This window comes from Manis pentadactyla, chromosome 5 (genome assembly GCF_030020395.1).
Source record: "Manis pentadactyla isolate mManPen7 chromosome 5, mManPen7.hap1, whole genome shotgun sequence".
Classification (NCBI taxonomy): Eukaryota; Metazoa; Chordata; class Mammalia; order Pholidota; family Manidae; genus Manis; species Manis pentadactyla.
The window spans coordinates 128,574,316-128,594,176 of NC_080023.1; the positions used below are offsets into that span (position 1 = coordinate 128,574,316).

Consider the following 19,861-nt stretch of genomic DNA (forward strand, 5'->3'; position numbering starts at 1 on the left):
ATGTGGTAGCATTTATAAAGCATTTAAGGTGTCCTCAGTTAAAATAGATACTCAAATGCAGATTGAACTTTAAAAAAAACCATTAAGCTCATATTTACTTGGAAGAAATATGTATATTTTTCTTATGTAACATAAGAAATAAAATACCATATATTGGATAATTATTTTGCATATTATATGTGAACTGTAATGTATATTATTATATACAAGAAGACCAAATACAGGCTGTAGTTCTCATTTACTATTTGGGGGCCTTGGCCAAGAAGTCACCCTCAGACTTTCGTTTTCAACGTTCAAACAGGCAGAGGGAAGGGACCTAAGAGTCATAAGTATTGAATGGGGTGTCACTGTGCTTGTTGAGCTGCATAGAGCTGTATGACTGTGAATTATAATCATTTGGTTTTCTGATTTTAGTATCAAGTTACATGTATCAGATGATTACCAGATAGGCCTTTTTTCTGTTTGCATTTTTGCAGTGTTCACCATATAACTCATTCTTGTGAGCTGTGTGAGGTGCAGAGTTGTTTAGAAGAGGTGGGGAGGGCAGTGGTAGTGTGTGGCTCTAGAATGTAGGTCTTACTGCTAGGGTCCAACATGCCACCCAGCACAGGGCATGTTGGAGGCTCTAGGTGAGTATTGATGGAGAGAATGGAAATGTGTGAATGTTGATACAAATACTGATTTTTCTTTTACTTTTTTGTCTGGTTTCAAGAGTAAAGGCAACAAAGTGGAGTTCATGTCACTTTCTTCTATGCTTTACTTAAATATGTATTTATTATAAATATAATAGTTACATAATGATAGAAAAAGGCAAGTACAGAAGGGTTTCAATTGAAGAGAATTTTTCCAGAGTCTTCTCTCTCTTCCTAAACCACACTCCCCAGAGGTAATTGTTTTAAACTTTCTCTTTAACTTTTTTGATGGTTACTACCATAATTCTAAGTAATTTTAGAATATTTCTACTTTCTCTTTAATTTCAGACAGTATCAATTCTACTAAAAATGATGAATTTAACATAGTTTACATGCTTGCATCATCTTTACCTCCTGATTACTTAGTTAATTCTGTATATCTAAATACTACCTTTTATATATAAGTAATTTAAACGTACATTTCTACTTTACATTTTTTTCCAAAGATTCCCCTGTTTCTGTGAGTTATACAGTGGCCATGAATATATTGTCTGTAAGGCTGGAGGCACCGGAGGGAGGGGTGAGCACGTCGGACACTGATGACATGCCAAAGTCCCCGGCTGCTGCCCCCTCCCACGTCGGACACTGATGACGAGCCAAAGTACCTGGCTGCTGCCCCCTCCAACCTGAAAAATGTGCCTTAGGCTAGCCAATCCTCACGCCACTGTAAATCTAAGCTCTGCCTCCCCCTACCTTCTTTAAAAACTTACTGTCTGCCCTGCTGGGTGCGACTTCTCCAGCCTGTGTTTCAGACTGGTGAACCTCGCCCGGGATCGTGCTCAAATAAACTGCCTGGCCCTTTGTTGCCTCTCGTCGCCTCCTTATTTCGGTTAGAATTTATCTTACATTTGGTGCTGAAAAACCTGGGAAGGAGCGTGAGCGCGGGGCCCTGACCGGCCATCGGTGGCCCTGCCCCCTCCTTCCCTGACCCAGGACCTCAGCCTGCTCTTCGCTGCGTAGACTATTTTCTGGTGAGTCCCTCAGTTTCCCCTGGTCTGTTTCCCTTCCTGACTCTGTTTCACCTGGTCCATTCGAAATCGTAGCTACGTCCAGGTTGGGGCATCCAGCCCCAGGGCATCCGGCGCATCCGCTGCGGGCATCCGGGATACCCGCTCCTGGCCCTGCGGTGTGGGAGACGTCCCTCATCCAGGCTCCCAGGCCGTCTCCCTTGACTTGGCGCACTTGGGACTCTGTGTGCTCCTCTCAGCAGGATTAGTTGAGAGGGTGATACAGACATGGGGAACCAGCCCTTGAAAGCAGAGGCTCAGACCCCGCTGTGGTGTCTCAATTCTAATTTGGCTACTCTATATTTGTCCCGGGAAGTTTGCAAATGGAAGTTGGTCTTCCTTTGCTCTCAGGCCAGGCCTCAGTATCCCTTGGACAACCAATCTCGCTGGCCCCTTGAGGGAACTTTCGATTTTGGCCTCCTCACCAACTTGATTAATTATTGCCACCGGAGTGGAAAGTGGGGTGAAATCCCATATGTGCAGGCTTTTTGGACTTTGCGTGCCAGCCCAGATCTGTGTGTTAAGTGTACTCCTTCCTAAGTTTTGTTGGCCCAGGCTTCCGCCAAAGACCACTGATCTCTACCAGTCCTATTACTGGGAGGCTATTCTCTGACAGACTCAGCGGAGGATCTTGGCTACCCCCCTTCCTGCTCCTCCAGGCCCACCGCGGGGGCCAGCTCCCTTCCTCATTGTTCATGTCCTCACCCCTTCCTCCTCCTCTCCCTCTTCATCATCTTGTTCCTCTTCTTTTCCTGCTTCTATTCCATCTTGTTCCTCTTCTCTTCCCGCCTCTCCACCATCTTGTTCCCCTTCTCTTCTGGTCGCGCCACCGTCTTGCTCCACAGGTGCTGACTCCACTTCAGAAAAAAACAGATAAAACCCCCCCATATCCTAGTCCCCGGCCTTCAAGTTCCACATTGATTCCCAAGTTGTATCCCCCACTGCCAGTGTTGCCTCCTCTGTCCCCTCCTTCAAACCTGCCACCGTCCTACTTACCGCGGCTGGCGCCCAAGTGGTCTAGCCCTCCCGTAACCCGCTCTAAGTCACAGCGGTCTCAAGCTCATGTAATGGCTCCTCTGAGAGAAGTGACAGGAGCTGAGGGAGTGGTGCAAGTTCATGTTCCCTTTTCCCTGGCAGACTTGTCCCAAGTAGAACAGTGATTAGAGTCCTTTTCCTCCAACCCTGTAATGTTCACTGAACAGTCTAAATATCTCACTTGAGCTTACAAGCTCACCTGGCACGATGTACATGTAGTCCTCCAATCCACTCTAACTCTGGAGGAATATGACCGTGTCACGGTGGTGGCACAACACTGTGCCAATGAGGCCCATGCCACAGATGAACGGGAACCTATGGGCAGAGAAGCTATTCCTCTACAAGAACCCCTGTGAGATTATAATTCTCCCGAGGGTGAAGCGTGCCGGGATCGCATGGTTCGCTACTTGTTGGCAGGTATGAACTCAACCACCCAAAAGGCCATCAACTATGATAAGCTTAGAGAAATTACCCAGAAGCCTGATGAATATCCATCATAATTCCTCAGGTGCCTAAAAGAAACCCTAGGAGCTTTTACTAAGATTAATCCAGCCTCAGCGTTAGGTTCCTCTCTCCTGGCCATGCATTTTATAACTCAGTCAGCTCCCGACATCAGGCACAAGCTTAAAAAGGCTGAGGATGGTCCCCAGACCCCTCTAGGAGACCTGGTAGATATGGCCTTCAAAGTTTTTCATGCCCGAGAGGACAAAAGCAAGAGGAGGTCAGCTGCCCGAATGGCAGAACAGACTCGTGCCATAACAGCTGCTCTGCGGCTGACTCGTGGAGATCGTCGGGGTGTCCCTGAAGATCGACTCGAACCTCTGGGCCCTTGCTTTCAGTGCGGCAAAGAAGGGCACTGGGCACGGAAGTGCCCCAACCCACGCAGACCAACCAAACCATGCCCCAGCTGCAGTAAGCGAGGTCATTGGAAAGTGGACTGTCCATTAGGGGTGGTCCTCCAGTGGCAGAGCTACACGGGGGGGCAGACACCCTCGAAAGACTACCCTTCAGACCTACTGGGCATCCTCGAAGATTGAAGACGCCTGGACAAACACACCCCGATCACCCTCGCCAAGCACAGGGCAAAGCTGTGGGTAGCGGGTAAGCCCATCTCCTTCTTGGTGGAAACGGGGGCTACCTACTCTGTTCTCCCCTCCTTTAAAGGGCCTTTATACCCTGCCAGAGTCTCCGTAGTTGGGGTCATGGGAACCCTCTCCAGGCCTTTAGAGATGGGCCCGGTGGCCTGCACCTTCCAAGGCATCCTGTTCACCCATTCCTTTCTAGTCATGCCTTCCTGTCCTACCCCTTTGTTAGGACGGGATTTGCTCTATAAGTTAAGAGCTCTATTTCTCTCCCACCTTTTGAAAGCTTACAAGACACCAGAAGTTCCCTCATTGCTTTGGTCAGTGAAGGGGAGTTAGATGACGGGAACCTGAGTCTCCCAACTCCCTGGACTGCTGCCAATCTGGTTGTGTGGGACATCACCCCTGTGGTGGCAACCCACCACACCCCGGTTTTAATACGCCTTAAAGACACATCCCTTCTCGGCCTCAATTTCCTATTTCGCAGGCTCACCGAAGGGAACTACAGCCTATTGTTCATCATCTGTTCTCGCAGGGGCTTTTAGTACCCACTAACTCTCCATGCAATACTCCCATCTTGCCTGTAAAAAAGCCTTCCGGAGTGTGTCGTCTCGTTCAAGACCTCCGAATAATTAACGAGGCTGTTATTTCCTTACACCCAGTAGTGCCTAACCCATATACTCTTCTGTCTTAGGTCCCTTCTGGTACCTCTCATTTTACTGTACTAGACCTTAAAGATGCCTTTTTCACTATACCTCTCCACTCAGACTCACAGCCGCTATTTGCCTTCACGTGGGAAGACCCTGACACCTGTCGATCTAGACAATTAACCTGAACAGTTCTACCTCTGGGTTTTAGAGATAGCCCCCATCTTTTTGGATAGGCCCTGGCAGAGGACCTCTTGTGACAAACAGTGGGCGAGAGTACTCTCTTCCAATACGTGGATGATCTTTTACTTTGCAGCCCCTCAGAAGAGACCTCGGTTCTAGACACCACATCCCTTCTTAATTTCCTGGCAGACATGGTATAGAGGGTATCCCCTGCCAAAGCACAGCTGTCTCTATCTCAAGTTACATACCTCGGGCTAGCTCTAACCCCCACCACTAGAGCCCTAACGGCGGACCGAGCAGCTGCAATTAAAGCTCTCTTGCCACCTACTTCAGGAGACGAGATACTATCCTTTCTAGGATTAGTAGGGTTTTTCAGACACTGGGTGCCTAACTTTGCCCTTCTGGCCAGACCACTTTATGCAGCTGCCACAGAGACCCCTCCTGGGCCACTAATTCACCCACCGAAGTAGCTTCTGCTTTCAATTGCAAAATGCGTTGTTCTCATCCCGCCTGTTGACGCTCCCTGACTTTACTAAGCCCTTTACCCTATATACAGCAGAGAGGGCAGGGGTAGCAACTGGGGTGCTGGTACAGCCAGTAGGGCCAGGGTACCATCCCGTTTTCTTTCTCTCCAAACAGATAACCACCGCCAGGGGGTGGCAGCCTTGCCTCCGAGCCCTGGCAGCTGTGGGAAGTCTGGCCCGAGAAGCCCTGAAATTAACTGCAGCAGCCCATTGCTGTGTATTCCGCACACCAACTGCAAGATCTTTTAAGTCATAAATCCCTGGCCTCCTTGAGTCCTTCAAGAATACAAGAATTCCATCTTCTGTTCATTGAACATCCACAGGTAACCCTACAAGTTTCTCCACCCCTTAACCTAGCCTCCTTGCTTCCCGTCAGCCCACTCATTCCTGTGTAGAGATTGTAGAGACCCTTAGAAAACCTAGAGAGAGCCTACAAGACGTGCCCCTCGAGGACCCTGACTTGACTTTTTTCATGGACGGAAGCTCGGTGAAAGAGAGTGACAGTGCGAAGGGCGGCCTATGCAGTGGTGACTCTGTCGCAAGTGATAGAAGAAAACCTACTCCCATCTGGGACCACCTCCCAGAAAGCTGAATTAGTAGCTCTTACCCGGGTGTTACAGCTAGCAGCTGGGAAGAGAGCCACAATTTATACTGACTCTAAATATGCCTTCCTAATTACACACACTCATGCTGCGATTTGGAAGGAAAGGGTCTTCCTTACTACTAAGGGAACCTTGATCATCAACGGCAGGGCTATCAGCCACCTGCTACAGGCCCTACAGGACCCCAACGAAGTGGCGATCGTGCATTGTAAAAGACATCAGACTAGAAATGATCCAGTAATCAGGAGTAATGCGTTAGCAGATGCCACGGCCTGACAGTTAACATCCAAGTCTAGCCAACCCTCTGTGATGTTTCTTTCCCCCTCTCTATTGCCCCAATACCCCGATGACGAATGGCAACTGCTTCTACATCAAGGGGGGATGTTAAGAGATCAGGGATGGATTTACCTCGGGGGACGAATTGCCCTCTCCCAAGCCCAAGCAGAGATATCATATCCAACATTCATCAACTTCTACACATTGAGCTGGAAGCCATGCACTGGTTTCTCTCCCCCATATTTGCCCCTTATGGTCTCCACAAGGCAATAGATCAAGTGCACCAGACCTGCAGTACTTGTCATCGCATCTCGTCTCAAGCTGCTCTGAAGATCCAGATGGCCCTCCACCAGATGAGGGGAACGATCCCTGGACAAAACTGGCAGGTTGATTTCATCCATATGCCTAGGCATAAAAAACTCCAGTATTTACTAGTTTTAGTTGATACCTTTTCAAGGTAGATCGAGGCCTTCCCCACCTACTGAGAGACTGCATCAGTGGTGGTGCAAGTGCTGGTAGAACACATCATTTAGGTTAAGAACACAGCGTTTTGAGCTCCCCACTTCACTCCAATCCGATAACGGACCTGCCTTCATTTCCCAAGTCACTCAGCTAACAGCTGAGGCTCTCAATATCACCTGGAACCTCCATATACCCTATCACCCCCAATCGTCGGGTAAAGTTGAAAGAGCTAACGGTCTCCTAAAGGACCAACTAACTAAGCTGTCTCTAGAAGTAAAGCTCTTGTGGCCTGATCTCCCCATTGCTCTCGCTCAGTTGTGTGCTGCCCTCCGGGGACTGGCTGGCCTAAGTGCATTTGAGCTAATGTATGGTAGGCCCTTCTTACTGAACACAGGCCTGCTTGCTCCTACCTTCCCTACTTTTCACTGTTGAAACATCTCAGGGAACACACAAACCAGCTCCTACCCCAACCTACATTGTCCAACAACCCAGAAAACGCAGCGATCCTTCAGCCAGGAAATGAAGTACTTCTAAGAGAACTCCAGCCTTGATCACTCCAACCACGGTGGATGGGACCATACACGGTGATCCTTACCACTCCCACAGCTGCCACATTATTGGGACACTCCCTGTGGTACCACATCTCCAGGCTCAAACGAGCGCCCAGTCATGATAAGTTGAAGTCTAGTGAGACAGGGCCTCTCCATTTGTGCCTTACTCACATTAGTCTAGCCACAATGACCCATCTAGCTCCAGCAAACTGGGTCTGTAACGTGCATTAAATCAGGTAAACTTCAACTGCACCAGTTAGTCCCCAAGACATGTTACTTTCAAAAAATACCTTGCCAGCAGAGAGACCAATTATACTAGGCCACTATAATGTTGAGAGATGTCCAAGAGGAATCGGCACAGCCATTTGCTGGGCATGAGACCCCCCACAAATTCTCAAAGAGAGATAACCCCTTGTCCCACCCAGTGCTCGTCTTTCCACTCTTTCATCCAAGCTGCCTGCTACGAACAAGCCTCAGTCTGCCTCTCCTCCCTCGGACAACAGTACTGGACAGGACAAAGCCTGGGTTGCTGCAACAGCGCCTAGCAGAACTATCTCGCATCACAGTAAACCAAATGCTGTTACACCAGTACTCACCCCTTCCCTCCAAGGCTCCTCCAGCCTCCCACCAGCCTTAACCCTACCTACGTCGCCTGTCCTCAGCTGGAAGTAGCCAGATCGGGTCGGCACCCATTATAACTAAAAGGCTGGAATGTAAGGCTGGAGGCACTGGAGGGAGGGGTGAGCACATCGGACACTGATGATGTGCCAAAGTCCCCAGCTGCTGCCCCCTCCCAACCTGAAAAATGTGCCTTAGGCTAGCCAATCCTCATGTCACTGTAAATCTATGCTCTGCCTCCCCCTACCTTCTTTAAAAACTCACTGCCTGCCCTGCTGGGCGTGACTTCTCCAGCCTGTGTTTCAGACTGGTGAACCTCGCCCGGGATTGTGCTCAAATAAACTGCCTGGCCCTTTGTTGCCTCTTGTCGCCTGCTTATTTCGTTTAGAATTTATCTTACATTGTCTAAACTGGGATATTTTTGAGATGCCAAGAAAATGAGTATGAACTAAGAGTGTGCATGCTACCAGTGTTGGGAGGAATTTGGTTTCAGAGACACAGGTCAGAGTACAAGGTGAGGAAAGAATTTATTAAAGCAAGAATGTCAGGGAATGACAGAACAGAATGATAAAGGAAGTCAATTGAACTGCCACTCAGCATGGGGCACATCCCCTACAAACTCCTTAAGCCAGTGTCACCTGGTGTCCAGTGTCCACTTGGAGCTGCAGTGCACTGGATGGAGTGAGATTATGTTCTGTGAACTTGCTAGAGGCAAAGAAAGAAGACTTTCAGGCAGGCTATTAAAGAACGTGACCTTAAGCTGCAGTTCTGTCCCAGTTACTCAGGTGATGGTAAATTGAAAGCCAAATCTGACCTCTCAGCAGCCCCTCCCTCCTCTGAAATAGGACAAAGAGAGTGAATATTTGAGCTTAAATCCAGAGGATTAGAATGAAAAAGCAAAGTAGCAAAGACGCTCAGCACTGGATAAGCACAGAGACAAAACGTTATAAATTGAGCAGTGAGAAGTTTAAGGCAAAAAGGTGCACACTCGGGGAAAGGGGTGTGTGGGCTACCTCAGAGAAGAGGTGCCCCTAAGGGTTTAGGGTCTGGGGTTTTACAGGCAGTTAAGAATTTTCAGGAATTTTCAGGAATATGACAAAGGGCTAGGGGGTGTAGATTTGTTAAGTATTTTAAGATGTTTATTTTTAATGAGAGACACTAAGTCTCTTCTATTATTAGTCCTGTAGGTAATTCAGCAAAATTAACACAAGAAATGTACTGCTTTGATTCTTTCCCAGGATATCCTTCCTGGTCTGGGAGCATATCAGTCAAGACCACCTGCCCCTGAGTTATTGTCTGTTTGCTAAAGAGTATGTTAAGAATCTTCTTAATTTTCTGGGTTTTAAAATGCAATCTTAGCTTTAAGATGGAATCTTTCCTGTTTTTACTATGCTGTTTATAGCTGGGTTTGCTTGTTAAATTAATCATGATGCTTATCTCCTGTCCAGGTTGCAAATTACTTGATTACGGGCTGCAGGAGGCAAAAACAGCATGTAGGTTAAGTTGAAGAATAAACTGGGCTTTTTAGGAGGGTGCAGTAAATCTTACAATGGCATGATCTGACACAAAGGAGATATGGGCTGTGCTCAGGTACTTGTCTTTATCTGGGGAACATCTGGATATTCCAAGTTACTCTTGGCCTTTTGAACTTTAATTGATTAACTCTTCAGCTCTGTTGTGAGTCTTTTCTGGCTCTCTAGTTTAAACTGGTTAACTCTTTTGAGTCCCTTCTAGTGGGCTTTACTGGCCTTACTCTCTTTCCACCCCACTCATATCTATTCTGCCTAACACCAGGACCCAGGGTCATCCTACTTACAGGAGACTTTATGATCTGTTCTTAGGCTTTCACTTTGTGTTTATTTCATTAGATGGCAAAAAGTACAGCTTCTGTACTTTCAAATAATTTTCAGTGGCTGCTACTTAGAGCTCACAGTAATGAAACTTTGGAAACAGCATTTCAGAATGTTAACCATTTCTATATTTAAATAGAGCTTATTATAAGTAATGATAATTTAAAAAGTAACAAAAGATCAGTACTTTCTTGGGTTAAAAAATATATTTTCATGATAAAATATCTGTCAATTCCTGATTTAATGGGAATTTTCATTAGTGATAAAACAGAGAGTTATATTTTGAAGGCTTTTTCAATATCTGTCAAGGTAAATCTGATTTTTCTCCTTAGTTATTAATATGTTAATGGATATCCTAATATTGAAGTGTCCTTGCATTCCTTGAATAATCCCTCTGGGTTATAGTATATTATTGTATAACAGGCTATTAGATTCTGTTTTAAATATTTTATTTCAGTTTTTAAAATTTACAGTTCTTTTGTGTATAGTCTTTATCAGATTGAAGTATTGATGATAAGGAGCCTGGTAAAAATAATTTGGAAGGTTTTTTCCTATGCCCTGGTCTTTGAAGGTTTATGTGGAATCCTCTTATAGTAAAACTATCGGGATTTTTAATGGACTATTTTTAAAAATAACTTTCTGTTTTTTCCCTCTGGAATCTGTATCTCTCTCCCTTTGTGTATCTGTGTCTTTCTATCACTATTGAAATCAGTTTTGGTAAAGTGTATTTTACCTGGTTACTTGTTTTGTCCCTGTTTTAAAATTTATTTGCAAAATTGTGAAAAGTAGTCTTCTGTAATTTAAAAAATGTTATTTATTTCAGTAGTTACTTCCCTCTTGTCACTTCTTAATTTGTTTGTTCTTTTCTTCTTTTTTTCTCGATTCTTTTTCTCCAGACAACTAGTATTTTGACTTAGGAGTTTTACTAGTTTCCAGTTTCTACCTTATTAATTTCTCCTTTTATCTTTATTGCTCCCTTTCATTTTTCCCTCTAGCTTTTTGGAGGGATTGGGAATTGGTTTTTAATTCACTATTTTCATTATTTTATTTATATGGATCCAAATATTCACGGATCACTTTTCCTTTAAAATTATTAATGTTTTAATTGTATCTGATACGCTCTGATAATGTAGGTTTTTTTAAACAGTATTTCACTAATTTTTTTAGGAAATGGAACTTTCATTTCATCCCAATGTTTTCTTCCGAGGTAGACTTTGTTTTTATTTCAATGAGTTCTTCTACTTGATCCAGAACACTTTCAATCAAATCAAATGTGAAAAGAGCTGAATGTAGTACCTTAAGCTGCATTTCAGGAGGCATGTTAAGGATCTTTTCTCTACCTACAGTTATAGAATAAAGATCGTTAGACTTCTGGACATCTTGGTTATTTTCTTGGCTTTTAAAAATTTCTGCTTCATAATGTGCTTTTGACATATTAAGTCCTGTATGGAGTGGCTTTAAGAAATTATTCTGAATCTTTCCGAGTTCTGTCCATAATCCAGTTTATCATTTTCATTATCTTTGAGACTCAAATATCTCAATAAATTTAATGAAGCCATTATCCTGTCTGAGTTTTGCAGTAGATCTGTTTCAGTATCCTCTGGGAGAAAGAGTACCAAATTTAGAAAGGAAATCAGTGATGGTCCTGAGACAGGGACCTTGGGTGTAGTCAGAGTAGGGTGAGGGCCTTAGGAAAAAGCAAGGCAGGATATTTACAGTCAGAATGTAACTAAATGCAAGGAAACCCCCCTACTAGAACTCTGTTAAACATTCAGCTCTAGAGTCATTCTTCAGTGAGATCAGTTGGTGTACCCCAGATAAAGAAGAGTAGCACATGTTTATTTTATGCTAATCATTTATAATCATGTGTAAGATTCACTTTAACATGCTAAAAGGCCCAGGCCTATGTGCTGTCTTTCCTCCTTCAGATCTGATGAAGTGATTTTGCAAACTGGGCAAACTAATTTAGCATGCAGGCCCAGCCATAACACAGTAAAAAGCAAGAAGGAGTCCACCTTAAAGATAAGATTGCACTTAGCAAACAATGCCTCAGCCCACCTTGGGGGCTGAGCAGGTGGCCTTGTTTCATGTGCCCCCAGACCAAGATGCTGGTATCTCAGGGAGAAATCAACAGAGCAGGAGGTTACTTGTATCAAGTTAATTGTAAATATCCTGGGACCACTTAGTAAGTCCACAGCCCTAAGTTTTTTTTCATGTTCTCGAAAAATCCTCAACTGCCTTTAAAACCCCCTAGACAGGGCACCACTATGGACTCTCTCGTCCCCTCCTGGCATGAGCCGGGAGCTCTGTCCTTTCAATTTTCTCTCTAAATAAAAGCCGGTACCTTGCTCTCCTACCTTGAATGTTTGTGAAGCTCATTCTTCAGCTTCGTGAACAAGAACCCTGGCATCAATCCTGTAAACCATTTGTTATATGTTCTCTTTAAAGACACATCAATTTGATTTTTTTTTACCTCTTAAAAAGAATTTTTTTTATTTTGGTATCATTAATCTACAATTACATGAGGAACATTATGTTTACTAGGTTCCCCCCTTCACCAAGTCCCCCCACAACCCCTATTATAGTCACTGTACATCAGTGTAGTAAGATGCTGTAGAATCACTACTTGTCTTCTCTGTGCTGCACAGCCCTCCTCATGCCTCCCCCCACCTTATACATGCTAATCATAATGCCCCCTCTCTCCCCCTCCCCTTATCCCTACCTTTCCACCCATCCTTCCCAGTCTCTTTCCCTTTGGTAACTGTTAGTCCATTCTTGGGTTCTGTGATTTTGCTGCTGTTTTGTTCCTTCAGTTTTTTCTTTGTTCTTAATACTCCACATATGAGTGAAATCTTTTGGTACTTGTCTTTCTCCACCTGGCTTATTTCACTGAACATAATACCCTCTAGCTCCATCCATGTTGCTGCAAGTGGTAGGATTTGTTTTCTTCTTATGGCTGAATAATATTCCATTGTGTATATGTGCCACATCTTCTTTATCCATTCATCTACTGATGGACACTTAGGTTGCTTCCATTTCTTGGCTATTGTAAATAGTGCTGTGATAAATATAGGGGTGCATCTGTCATTTTCAAACTGGGCTGCTGTATTTCTTAGGGTAAATTCCTAGAAGTGGAATTCCTGGGTCAAATGGTATTTCTATTTTGAGTTTTTTGAGGAACCTCCATACTCCTTTCCACAATGGTTGAACTAATTTACATTCCCACCAGCAGTGTAGGAGGGTTCCCCTTTCTCCATAACCTCGCCAACATTGTTGTTAGTTTGTCTTTTGGGTGGTGGTAATCCAACTGGTATGAGGTGATATCTCATTGTGGTTTTAATTTACATTTCTCTGATGACAAGTGATGTGGAGCATCTTTTCATGTGTCTGTTGGCCATCTGAATTTCTTCTTTGGAGAACTGTCTATTCAGCTCCTCTGCCCATTTTTTAATTTTATCATTTGCTTTTTTTTGTTGAGGTGCATGAGCTCTTTATATATTTTGGATGTCAACCCTTTATTGGATCTGTCATTTATGAACATATTCTCCCATACTATAGGATGCCTTTTTGTTCTATTGATGTCCTTTGCTGTACAGAAGCTTTTCAGCTTGATGTAGTCCCACTTGTTCATTTTTGCTTTTGTTTCCCTTGCCCGGGGAGATATGTTCATGAAGAAGTCGCTCATGTTTATGTCCAAGAGATTTTTAGGAAGAGTTGTATTTGTTGTATTTTCAAAAATATATGTGGTTTTGGGAGGAGATTTCTGCTGCTCTACTCATGCCGCCATCTTGGCTCCTGTCTTGTCCAAGAGATTTTTGCCTATTTTTTTTTTTTAAAGAGTTTTATGGTTTCATGACTTACATTCAGGTCTTTGATCCATTTTGAACTTACTTTTGTGTATGGGGTTAGACAATGATCCAGTTTCATTCTCTTACACATAGCTGTCCAGTTTTGCCAACACCAACTGTTGAAGAGGCTGTCATTTCCCCATTGTATGTCCATGGCTCCTTTATCATATATTAATTGATCATATATGTTTGGGTTAATGTCTGGAGTCTCTAATCTGTTCCACTGGTCTGTGGCACTGTTCTTGTGCCAGTACCAAATTGTCTTGATTACTGTGGCTTTGTACTAGAGCTTGAAGTTGGGGAGTGAGATCCACCCCCCACTTTATTCTTCCTTCTCAGGGTTGCTTTGACTATTCAGGGTCTTTGGTGGTTCCATATGAATTTTTGAACTATTTGTTCCAGTTCGTTGAAGAGTGCTGTTGGTAATTTGATAGGGATTGCACTGAGTCTGTAGATTGCTTTGGGCAGGATCGCCATTTTGATGATATTCTTCCTAGCCAAGAGCATGGGATGAGTTTCCATTTGTTAGTGTCCTGTTTAATTTCTCTTAAGAGTGTCTTGTAGTTTTCAGGGTATAGTCTTTCACTTCCTTGGTTAGGTTTATTCCTAGGTATTTTAATTCTTTTTGATGCAATTGTGAATGGAATTGTTTTCCTGATTTCTCTTTCTGTTAGTTCATTGTTAGTGTTTAGGAAAGCCACAGATTTCTGTGTGTTAATTTTGTATCCTGCAACTTTGCTGAATTCAGATATTAGTTCTAGTGGTTCTGGAGTGGATTCTTTAGGGTTTTTTATGTACAATATCATGTCATCTGCAAATAGTGACAGTTTGACTTCTTCTTTACCAATCTGGATTCCTTGTATTTCTTTGTTTTGTCTAATTGCCGTGGCTAGGACCTCCAGTACTATGTTGAATAACACTGTGGAGAGTGGGCAACTCTGTCTAGTTCCCGATCTCAGAGGAAAAGCTTTCAGCTTCTTGCTGTTCAGTATGATGTTGGCTGTGGGTTTATCATATATGGCCTTTATGTTGAGGTACTTGCCCTCTATACCCATTTTGTTGAGAGTTTTTATCATGAATGGATGTTGAATTTTGTCAAATGCTTTTTCAGCATCTATGGAGATGATCATGTGATTTTTGTCCTTTTTGTTTATGTGGTGGATGATGTTGATGGATTTTCGAATGTTGTATGATTTTTGTTATTTTGAATAATATAGACCTCCACACCTGAGTGATTGCTTGTATTTAATAAGCACCTAAATAGCATATATTTGCCTTGGGAATCCAACTTGTTAATATACAGCTGAAGCATAGCTAAACTCTTCTGCCTCAGTGTCTCAGTGGGCAAAGTGTCATTATTTTGACTAAACCCTGAGGTACAGTAAGAAAACTTTGATTTCTAAATACTGGTGAAGTAGACTTAGAAAATAGACTAGATTTCTAAATACTGGTGAAGAAGCAATAGTTATCTTCTATTCTTAATAAACCATTCTCCAACAGCTCCTCTCCTTTGGAGAAAACAGACTCTTCTGTTCTGTGCAAAATGACTTTAATATGCCCCATATTAAACTGCAAAAGGTACAATGGGCTTAAGACCATTGGGAGCTGGTCAGTATTGATGCCTTGTACAAATACTAGATATGCCAGAGAAGCCAATGTTTGCTGTTTGTCTTCTTCTTCCTCAAATTCAAGATCCTCTTTTTCCTTCCGTGATTAAAAATCATTTTGGGGAAAGGGTGCCCAATTGCTGACAAAAATTCTATTGCTTCAGATGCAGAACACCTTAAAGGATCATTTCTACCTTCTTCAGACTGTTCAAGGAATTGTGCTGTCAGCAGAGGGCATTTCAAGCTTTTAAAAAAAAATTTCAGTAATTTGTCCTTTAACTTTTCATTTTCCAGTGAGTTTTCTTTGTCGTCAATGACTTCTTCCACAAAAGGCTTTGTGAAGTCTATTAAGCCCTTGCATCACTGACAAAGGCTGTAGTCATCTGTTTGTATTTGTTCTTTTGAGTATGGAAGAGGGAGGAGGGATAGCTGATTCCAAAGAGTGGACAAGGCTAATCCAACTGAATATGCCTTGTTGTTATGAAGTTTCTGAATTACTTTACCAGTTAATCAAGCATCAGAAAATATTTCCTTTTCTCATCTTCCTTACCATTCCATAAAAGGCATCGAACAACAGGACCAACAAGATTCCAGCCCATATTCTTAATTATGACTTTATTCTTTTCATTTTGAGTAATTTCTAATAGCTGGTCTATGTGCCCTTCATCTATGCATCTTTGACCTACCAACTGAAATAGGCCAAAATCTTCTTTAAAGTCTCACTCTTGTAGGATTTGACATCTCTTTATTATGGATTGAAGTTCTTCCACAGCCATTCCTCCTTATTTTTCCTGGTTTTGATGCTGAACTGTACCAGAGAGGTGAATGTTTAGATGCCCTCTACCCCAAGTGTGACCTGGACGTTTCTAAGAGATGCACTCCCCAGACTAATCCCGGTGGTGTAATCACTGCATCCCATGGAGGTGAGGTGACCAGTGGTCCTCGGGGGAACACTGCAGGGTTCCTGCAGGCCGTCGTTTCTCTGGCGGGAAGGCTGGTCTCAGCCCCACACTGGGGAGCAGATAAAACCTGGATGCACGTGCGGACCACATCCTAGGGAAGCCATTTCCCCTGATTCCTGCTTGCCTTGGTGTTCGGGCCCCACCACCTCACAGGCCTTTGTTGTATCGCACAGGCAGGGCCTCCCTGGCTCACTGCCCACCGCACAGCCCCACCACCTGTCCCTACCTGCGCCCACTTCTTATACATAGTGTTTTTATTTTAATGTTTCTTCTTTGACTCAAGAATTGTTTGAGGTTTTTATTCCAGGTGGAAGGACTTTTTTTGTATATTGTTAATTTCTAGTTTTATTTCATTTATCAGAGAACTTAGGTTTTTCTGTACCACCTGATAATATATTACTAGTTTCATGAATGGTCTTGTGCACTTGCAAATAAGATGCATTTTCACTTATCATAACGTATGACTTGATAGAGATAACTAAGATCTAGTTAGGATTACATTGTCTAGGTCTTTGGTTATCTAATTTTATTTTTTGTTCACTTAATTTTAGACTAAAATGGGTGTATTACTGTCTTATATTTCTGTCTTTTTACATCTCTCATTTCTGCCTTATAAAGGTGGCTACTGTGTTGGTACATAGAGATTCACACTTGATAGAATTTCATTCTGAATTGTATCTTTAGTATTATAAAGTGAATTTCTTTGTCTTATTTGACACGTTTGAGCTCAAATTCTACCTTGTCTGATACTGAGAGCAATCCCTGCTTTCTTACTTGCATTTGCTACATCATGACCTTACTACACAAGAGGATTATACCTTCTGCCTGTTGCCATGTGACCTGTACTGGCTTTGGGAAGAGTGCAATTCCCCTCCCTGTTGAGTCTGTCTTGGCTCGACTGACTCTGACTGAGGGATGAGAGGGGAAAGGATGCATACATGTTCAGCAGAAAAATAGATATGAGCAGGGTGGACGGAGAATAAGGCCAGTAAAGCCCACTAGGAGGGACTCAAAGTGTTAACCAGATAAAACTAGAGAGCCAGAAAAGACCCACAGAGTTAATGAGTTAATCAGTTGAAGCTACAAAGGCCAGGAGCAACTTGGAATGTCCAGATATTCACCAGATAAAGAAAAGTATCCCAGCACAGCCCATGTCTTCACTGTGTTAATTGATCATGCCTTTGTAAGATTTACTTCAAACTGCTAAAGGGCCTGGTTTATTCTTTTTAAAAAAAAGTTTTTATTAAGCTATCATTGATATACACTCTTATGAAGGTTTCACATGAAAAACGTTACTACATTCACCCATATTGAGTGCCCGCTATATGCCATTGTAGTCACTATCTATCAGTGTAGTAAGATGCCACAGAGTCACTACTTGTCTTCTCTGTGCTACACTGTCTTCCTCATGATCCCCACACTCCATGTGTACTAATCATAATACTTCTCAATCCCCTTCTCCCTCTCTCCCCACCTGTCCTCCCCGACCACTCCCCTTTGGTAACCACTAGTCCCTTCTTTGAGTTGGTGAGTCTGCTGCTGTTTTGTTCCTTCAGTTTTGCTTCATTGTTATATTATACTCCACAAATGAGGGAAATCATTTGGTATTTGTTTTTCTCTGCCTGACTCATTTGACTGAGCATAATACCCTCTAGTTCCATTCATGTTGTTGCAAATGGTAGTATTTGTTTCTTTCTTATGGCTGAATAGTATTCCATTGTATATATGTACCACAACTTAACTATTCATCTACTGATGGACACTTAAGTTGCTTCCATATCTTGCCTATTGTAAATAATGATGTGATAAACATATGGGTGCATATGTCTTTTTGAATCAGGGATTTTGTTTTCTTCAGGTAAATTCCTAGGAGTGGAGTTCCCAGGTCAAATGGTATTTCTATTTTTAATTTTTTGAGGAAACTTCATACTGCTTTCCACAATGGTTGTGGAAATATCAGGGATTGCAGGGGAGTGGTATGGTGCCTAGGGGGAGGAAAGAGCTGTTTCCTGCTTCCCGGCTGCTATGCCTGTCTCCACTGCCTGAACCAGTGGGCTGAGCACACAGGTATAAGCCTCTATGCTTTGCGTTTTAGTTGCTGTAGACAGATTTTTCCTCTGGCTGGCCTCTCACCAGGGTAGTGTTTGCTGGTTTGCAAGCCAAGTGGGGCTGGCTGGGAGAAAGGTGCAGTAGGCTGCATATCACGGAGGGGGGTCCTTAGAGTTGTGTAGCCAGCCAGGGAGCTGGAGCACCTGAAGATGGTGAAAGCTCCCAACCTGCTGGGCAGAGTGCACCCAGACAATTTTGTCTACCTGTCCTTTCTCCTGAGCAGTAAGCTCTGTGCAATCCTTGCCCCTTTAGCAGCCCTCTTGCTAAGGGCTTCCTTGTTAGGAAGTCTCTCAGACTGCCCACCTTTCTTTTGTCCCAGAGCAGCCAGATATGGATCCCTGCTTTTCACAAGTGTCTGGAATCTCAGTCTCTCCAAGAATTCTGCCTGTCTTAGCTTTCCAATTCCCTAATCACGAGAGTACCATGCAAGCACCATGAAATGTAGGTTTGTGCTCCCAGAGCAGATTCCCAGAATTAGGTATTCAGCAGTCCCAGGCCTCCACTCCCTCCCCACTCTTTCTCTTCCTCCTGCCGGTGAGTTCGGGTGGGGGAAGGGTTGGGTCCCGCCAGGCCGCAGCTCTGGTACTTTACCCTGTTCCATGAGGTCTGCTCTTTTCTCCAGGTGTATGCAGTCTGGTGCAGTCCTCTTTCCTGTTGCTCTTTCAGGATTAGTTGTATTGATTATATTTTCTTATTATATGCGGTTTTAGGAGGAAGCCTCTGTCTCACCTCTCATGCAGCCATCTTTAATCCTCCGAATTTTTGAATATTGTACCATCTTTGCATCCCTGGGATAAATCTTACTTGATCATGATGGCTGATCTTTTTGATGTCTTTTTGAATTTGGTTTGCTAATATTTTGTTGAGTATTTTTTCATCTGTGTTCATCAGAGATATTGGTCTGTAATTTTCTTTTTTGTGTCTTTGCCTGGTTTAGGTATTACAGTGATGCTGGCTTCATAGAATGAGTTTGGAAGTATTTCCTCCTCTTTTGCTTTTTGGAAAACTATAAGGAAGATTGGTATTAGGTCTTCACTAAATGTTTGAGGCCTGGTTTATTCTTTAACTTAACCTATATGCTGTTTTTTCCTCCTCCTCCGGACCCCCATCTAATAATTCGTAACCAGGGCAGAAGACAAGCATCATAATTAGTTTTCCCTAAAAGCCCAGATATAAACATCATAGTAAGAACAGGAGATATTCCATCTTAAAGCTAAGATTGCATTTTAAAAACCAGGAAGTAAGATTCGTAACATATTCTTCAGCAAACACAATAATAATTCAGCTCATCTTGAAGGCAGGGCAGATGGTCTTTACTGATGTGTTCTCAGAGGAAAGCTGCTATCCTGGAGAGGAACTGGATCCATAAATTTCTTGTGCTAGGTTTATTTTGCAGGAACTAGCTGGAGGACTGATAATAGAGGAGAGGAGACATTGGTGTCTCTCACCAGAGATAAGCATCTTGAGACCACTTAACAAGTTTATACCCCCTGGCCCTTTGAAAACTCTTTGAAAGAGGGAACCCCCAGCCTTTCAGGGCATCTCCTCTCTGAGGACATCCACACTTTCTCTCTCTTTAAGTGTGTAACTTTAAATAAAACTTTTACTCTGCTTCACTGCTGTGTCTCTGCCCTTCAATTCATTGTTGCAGTGGGGACAATAACTGAGGAATATACACAACTGCCCCCTAACATACACATGCTACCTGGGCAAAAGTGGCAGAGGCTATCCTGAGCAGCCATCATTTTTTTCCCTTTCTTAAGAAGAGTACATCCAGATGGGGACTGCATTCCAGAATAGAGAAGG

At 43.3% G+C, this 19,861-nt stretch overlaps 1 protein-coding gene and 1 pseudogene across 4 annotated transcripts in view; one reads left to right on the forward strand and one right to left on the reverse strand.

Moving 5' to 3' along the window:
* The window catches only part of NAPB (NSF attachment protein beta), a 59,222-nt gene that overhangs the window by 3,852 nt on the left and 35,509 nt on the right, over positions 1–19,861 (forward strand). The window contains exon 2 of one of the 4 annotated variants that reach the window (XM_057502665.1): positions 5,286–5,493. The exons of the other annotated variants lie outside the window; for them this stretch is intronic. The gene's annotated coding sequence lies outside the window, so the exon portion shown is untranslated. The remainder of the gene's footprint in view (positions 1–5,285; positions 5,494–19,861) is intronic. 4 annotated transcript variants of the gene reach the window in all.
* On the reverse strand, positions 10,459–18,832 carry LOC118915831 (glomulin-like; annotated as a pseudogene).